Here is a 6,779-nt window from a genome sequence, read left to right on the forward strand (position 1 = left end):
AAGGCTGAGGAGGAGCAGAAAGGAGATGAGGAGGGGGATAAGAGGGAAGAATAAGAAGAGGAGGAGAAGTAGAAGGAAGAGGAGGACAAGAAGAAGGTGAGGGAGCGGAGGAAATTACAATTGCAGCATTTACTAACTTCTGTTTGCATTGACAGGCTGGGTCCTTCCCCTCCCCCCTCCCCTCCTCCCCCACCCGCCCGGGGCTGCTACAACACACGTGCAAGAAGAAGCACTTAATAGTATCCACAGAACAAGAGCGAGCGCAAAGGAAGAAGGGAAAATCCCTGGGGTCTACGGGAAAAGTAGGAAAAAGCTTAAGAAAACGCGAAGAGAAGGCCGCGCATGCGTATATCAGCAGGCTAGGCGTAAAGGGGATGAGGGGCTTTAGAAGATAGGCATGCGCAGAACGAGAGGTGCGTGAAGGGGCGCATGGTGCGCGTGCGCAGAGCGAAAGAGGCGTGGCGGGAAGAGTAGAGCGGGTGCGCACGCGGGAAAGCGAGAAGCTGAGGACAGGACGGTTGTGTGAGGCTTTTCTATCCGCCGCCACGTTAGGTCACCCTCATCTCTGAACCTCCCGCGGGATTGCGGGTGTGTCAGCCGCCCCGCGCATGCCTCGGGCCTCGCGTTTTTTTGTTAGGAACCCTGTGGAGCTGGGGCGGGGAGGGAGAGCAGGGAAGCTTTCTCTTCACACCTCTCCCCATCTGCAGAAAAGCCAAGATTTGGCAAGTGTGCGCGTGAGTGCATGTGTGTGTGTGTACGTGTGCGTGCATGCGTGCGTATCTGGGGGGGCCCTGGAACTCCGGGATGATGGAGGTGCCTGGGACAGAAATGGAGAAATTTGGAAGAAACAGTTGCTTTTGAGGAAAGACAAGTTCAGTTTGGGGCAGGTGGAGTCTGAGATGTCTGTTGCACACTCAGCTTTAAAATGGCCCCCAGACAATAGGGGTTGCCGACCTGAGGTGAAGGGAAGACACAGGAGAAGTATCATTAAATTCACGTGCACTGATACGTTCGGAGGACAGTAATGTCTGGCATGGATCGCTTCCCCAAATAAAGCAAGTCCGGTACTTTTGGGTACCCATTCCCAAGGCTTTGGAGCCCAGGGTCCCGGCTGTCTCCGCCCTCCGCGGGTCAGAGTGAAGATGGCGGTCACGTGGTTATCCGGCTGCTCTAGCACACCCTCGGGCGCCCTGCAGTGTCCCGTCCTGGGTGGGGGGGAGGGGGAGTCTTATCTCCTCCCCCAACAAGGCCTGTGTCTGGCGGATGATGCGGTCCTCGTGTGGGGATCTCCCAGGCGGACCGGGAGAAGACTGATGAGATCAGTTTCACTCCGTGGTCCCGCCCCCTGGGGAGATTGACCAGTGTGAGACCCAGTTATAGCAAACTCCTGAGCTCCGACCTCTAGGGGTCTCCCGCACTCTCAAGTTGCCGTGCCCAGCCAGATCCCGGTGATGTCCCTGAAGTTAAATGTCCCTCTAAAAGCGACTTTTGGGCCAACGCAGTAGAATTTAAAACCAGGAACGTTTGAAGCCCCTTCGCATCTAGAGGGAGGGATGGCAAGAATGAGCATCTATCTAGCACCTACTGTGCGCCAAACGCTGTGCTAGGCACTTTACAAACATTCTCTTCAGAGCAGCCCACGGGGAAAGGCTGTTGTTATTTCCGGTTTGCCTTTGAGGAAATTAGGAAGTTGAATAACCAGCCAGAGTCGCCTCTGAAGTTTTATCTAGAGAGAAGCTCTAAATTGAGTTCTGTGCTGGAGAGGTTCTAAGGGAAATGGCCAGGAGGGGTCACGGAAGCCTCGCTGAAGAGGCGATACTGCCCTCGGTCTCCAGAAGTGCCCCCCAAACTTCCTGAGGGAGAATAGCGCAGCGGAAAGAGCGCAGGACAGTCAGGGGAGCAGGGGGCAGTCACAGGAAGTCAGACTCCGTCTGCCTGAGGCTCTTAGCACCTTTGTGACCTTAGCCATGGCCCCTCAGGCTCGCTGCGAGCCAACCAGATTGACTTCTATCAGTCACACAGGACACTCACTTCCAGCTTCCGGCTTTGCTTTGCCCCCCCTCCCCACATGTGCAGTGCTCTCCATCCTCACCCCACCTTAAAACCTCTTCCTTTAAGACCCGACTAGCGCCTTTAAGTCCCTCCCATCCAGTCTTGCCTTTGCATATCAGTATATTTATTGACTTGACACTTATGATGTATACAGTAGGTGTCCACTTACACATATACTTACTTCAATGTATCTTCTTTACAAATAGCGTTTCTGTTCAGCACTTATAGCCAGGACTTCGTATACTGTGTGCCTGGAGCTTAGTAGGTGCACAGAGTGCCGGGCCTGGGTCAGGAGGCTCATCTTCCTGAGGTCAAATTCAGCTTCAGACACTCATTGGTTGCGGGAGCCGTGTCAAGTCAATGAACCCTCAGTTTCCTTCTCTGTGAAGTGAGCTAGAGAAGGAACCGGCAGACCACTCCAAGTGGGTTTGGGAAGGTTCGACAAGACCAAAGCTGCTGAACAACGGCAGCAATCAGTGCTTTACTTGAGCTCTTTAGGTCCCAGTCTTCTTATCTGCCACATAAAGAATGGACTAATTGACCTCTTAGGTCCCTTCCATCTTGACAGCTCTGATCCTGTGAACTTTACAAGAATCGTCCGGTATTTCTTTCTTCTACTACTACAAGCCCCTCTCAAGGCCCAGGTGCAGAACAGGAAGGCAAGTAGAGGGAAGAATCCAACTGACGCTTCAGTGCAAGCTTACCCAGATTCTGGTTCAACTAAGATAATTCTCTTCCTATTGAATAAGCTAAATAACAGAATGGCTAAGCGCCATTCCCACAGACTAAGCTGCTTCTTGGGGCACACTTCCACTGCCAATTACCCCGACACCTCTCCCTACTTATTTTGAAAGGAGCTGCCAGAGGGAGAAGGCGAGATGGAGCCTCGGGCTGCACTTCCTCCCCTCCTTGGCCGCCTCTTCTGGGCGAGGATGGTCCTGAGGCCTTCCCCTCTCGGGTTTCAGGCTTCAATAAGCTGCAAGTGAAATACCAGATGTGAGGGCTTCCCAACGAATTCCCACTCCTTTTGAAGTGTGAGATTAACGAGTCCTATCAGATCACTGACCTTACTGTAGTCGGAGACAACGTGAAAGGTTTCAGATGGCGGCACCATGATACAGATGCGTCTGACAAACAGCTCCGTGGAATGGAGATAAAGTGGTTTGACCTTGTGGTTATTAATCATTGTCTTATAGGGCAATGTGGAAGGGGGAAACTCGGTTGACGGATGTTTTCAGTTCCCTCATGGATTTTCAAACACAAATCAATATTCCCTGGTTAAAGGAAAATGCACGTCAAACTCTGTTACATCTATGTGCCAGATTTTATTCAGCCGAAATTGGGCATCCTCTCAAGAAAAATGGAACAAATGAATCATATATTAAGGTTTCTGAAATGACTGAATGGCGGGGAAAGTTTATAAAAATAAATAGTCTTATTTTTTCCCCTCAGTATGAAGTAGCAAAAAGAACAATGGACTTGGGCATCAGAAACCCGAGTGCTGGTTTCATTTCTCCCACTGACCACCAGCTGGGTGACCCGGGCAAGTTTCCAACAGGTTGCCCCTGCTATCATCCCCACTTTTTCTCTAATCTTCAATCTCTCCCTGACTACTGGCTCCTTCCCTGCTGCCTACAAACATATAGCTGTGTCTCCCCGTCTCTTAAAAAATAAAAACAAAAACCTCCCAGGATTGGCTCATTGCTGCCAACTATCATCCGGATCTCTTCTCTGCTTCTCAGCTAAGCACCTTGGGGGAGCCATTACACCCACTATTCACCTCCTGAACTCTCCAAAGTTAGTCGGTTGTCCAATCTAAGGGCTTTTTCTCAGCCTCAGCCTTCTTAACCTCTTTCCAGTGGATCATAATCTGATCCTATGTACTCTGACTCTATCCCTCCCCCTGTAACCCTTCCTGACCAGTCACTTTTATTTCACCTTCATCCCCAATAATTGTATCCATCCTGCAAGGGTCCATCTGAGGACCAGCTCTGTTTCCCCCCTTTATGTCACGGCACTTGATTCTCCAGAGTTCAGTTATCATCTCTATGCAGATGTTTCTTAAATCTCTAATTCCAGTCCCAATCTGTCTCCTGAGCTCCAACCCTGCATCACCAACTACTTTTCAGTTAGCATCGCAAACTCACCATGTCCAAAGCAGAGTTTTTATCTTTCCTCACCCCAGCTCTCCCAACTTTCTAATTACTGCCGTGCCATCACTCTTTCTAGTCACATGGGCTCCTTTTCTCTAACCCTCCTTTTCACTAACCCTCACTCAGAATGTGTGATTTGTGAATGTCGCCATTTCTACATTCACGACATCTCTCAATGGTCCCACCTCTCTTCAATGAGAGCCACCACTCTGGGACAGGCCTTCCTTGTCCCTCACCTGGACCATGGCAATAGCCTCTGATTATGTCAAGTCTCTCCCTACATCCAATCCCAGGTGATTTTCCTAAAGCACAGATCTGCTCAGATTATCTCCTCCCACTTCTTTAAACTTCCTGTTCCTTGTCCTCATCCTGGCTCCTTCCTACCTTTCCAGGGTTCTTACGCTTTATCGCAATCCCGTGGCACTTGCCATTGCGCATTCCTGGTTTTAACGTATCTCAGGGCTTCTCCCCTGGTATCTGCCTTCTCCTCTCCACCTCCCACATTTTCTGGATCAGCTTTAATGGGTTCTTTCCTCTTCCTTCTTTCTGCTAGTGCCTTCCACTGACACCGCCTATATCTTGTGCGTGCAGAGTCCTCATGCATGGTAAGTGATAAATACACTTGACCTTTAGAATGACTGATTTGATTTCTCAGGATTTAGTTCTTAATCTGTGCAATGGGAATTCCATTCCATTCCTTCATAACAAGGATATAAGCACACACGATGCTCCAGCCATACTGAGAAGGGGGAGCACAAAAGAGATGAAAGTCCCTATCCTCACGCAGCTTACCCTCATTTCTTTTTTACTGAGCCTTTTGCTAGGGCCATTCCAGAAGCCGTGGGACAGTTTAGCCCCCTCCTCCCTGGCTTTTCCCTTTACTCTGGCTGTCGCATCACTCACAGACATTGGATGAGGTGGCAATTAATTGTGGCCACCTTACTGATGAGATGGAGGCCGCACCAGCCTTAACAGCAACAGTGAAGTTTGTCGGCACCATCATCTCAGCACCTCAGGCCTTCCTCTGGCCTCCCTGTGCTACCCTTCTGGCTTAATCATCTATCCATCTACTCTGCAGCTGAACTTTCTGCCAGATGTTGTCTTCCCCAATTAGAGTGGGAGCTTATTAGGAGCAGGAGACTTGATTTTTCTCTCTGTAGCTCCAGTATTTACTACTATCCTTATCCCATAGTAGGTATTTAATAAATATTTTTCATTCATTCTTACTATTTTTCAAGCTTTTTTCTTTAAATTAGATACAGCATTTCTTTTACTTAAAAAATAAAAGATGCAAATCGTTTGTTTTTCATTTTTCAGTTTCCCAACCTCTGCCTGCTGACACTGAAGCCAATATCAGAAATAGCTGGGAGGAAACCAAGGTAGAATGCCTATCCTTGTCTTTACAGGGCAGTCATGTATCCCAGATGCCAGCCTCTGTTTTAGTAGTCATTAAATGTGACTCCTTCCTCCTTGTTCTCAATTCCCTTTGACCTCACCACCTCTGATTAAACAAATAGTCTTCCAACTGTATCTAACTACTAGGTTACGCTGGCAAGGCAAGCTGGGTTTATGGGATAGACATCCATGCTCTAGGTCAGGGGTTCTCAAACTACAGCCCACTACGTTTATGCAGACCGCCAGATTATGGCAAATAGGCTGAGGGGCGGAGACAGAGTGTGAGGTTTTGTTTTTTACTATAGTCTGGCCCTCCAACAGTCTGAGGGACAGTTGCCCCCCTATTTAAAAAGTTTGAGGACCACTGCTAGGTCCTGGTGAACCCACTTACTCCCTTCGGACCAGCTGGGAAAATGTTGTTAGAGGTCATGAAAAACCCCAAGAGAATGCAAGCTTCTTAGGGCAGGGACTGCTTTCCATTTTTACATCTTTGTACTTTATCTCCTAGCACAATGCTTCAGACAGAATATAGTAAATAGAAGGAGGATACAGCGCTGGAGTTTGATTAAGAAAATCCCACCTCAGACATTAGCCATGGAAGCCTGAGCAAACCGTTTAACCTCATTGAACCTCAGTTTCCTCATCTGAAAATGGGGATCATACCCCTAATTTATGAGCTTGTTCATAGGATCAAATGAAATAACATCTGGAAAGAACCTTGCAAAATCATAAAGTGTCTTGTTATATTGTTGTTGTTTGTCTTTCATTGCCAAAGAGGACCATGACAGCGGGGAGGGGATACCATGACATGCAGGTGAATTGGATTTAAGTAGGGAGGACTGTGCAAGGTCACTGCCTCAATTTCCCCTCCAGAGCCATTTGGGATCATAGCTACATAGAGATCAGGACAACTAGAAGTGGCCCTGGATGCAATGGGAGATCTTGGCCTTTTCAAGCTAAGGTCTTTTAACAGGTCTCAGTTTGACTGAGGCTATATTAGTAAATGTTTGTTGGAAGAGAATGAATTGAACTATTATATTTATGGGATTCCTGAATGTAGGGACTGGGGCTTCCATTGATGCTTAGTTTTAGATGCCAATCCTGTCTAAACTCTTCCTGAGGGGATAAGCCAATGTAAACCATTATCATTTTCTTAGAGTTAAGTAAAATCAACACATA

The 6,779-nt window shown here is 48.3% G+C and overlaps 1 long non-coding RNA gene across 2 annotated transcripts; it reads left to right on the forward strand.

The window, feature by feature from the left end:
• The first annotated feature begins 422 nt into the window (after nt 1-422).
• Nucleotides 423-6,330, forward strand: LOC141553846 (uncharacterized). Of its 2 annotated transcripts, XR_012485686.1 has the most exons (4): nt 423-588; nt 4,759-4,810; nt 5,523-5,584; nt 6,109-6,330. It is a non-coding gene; the product is annotated as an uncharacterized LOC141553846 (long non-coding RNA). The 2 variants fall into 2 exon arrangements; XR_012485685.1 differs by lacking the exon at nt 423-588 and having other exon boundaries at nt 4,611-4,810.
• The last annotated feature ends 449 nt before the right edge of the window (nt 6,331-6,779 follow it).

Source organism: Sminthopsis crassicaudata, chromosome 2 (genome assembly GCF_048593235.1).
Source record: "Sminthopsis crassicaudata isolate SCR6 chromosome 2, ASM4859323v1, whole genome shotgun sequence".
In the NCBI taxonomy this organism is placed as follows: domain Eukaryota; kingdom Metazoa; phylum Chordata; class Mammalia; order Dasyuromorphia; family Dasyuridae; genus Sminthopsis; species Sminthopsis crassicaudata.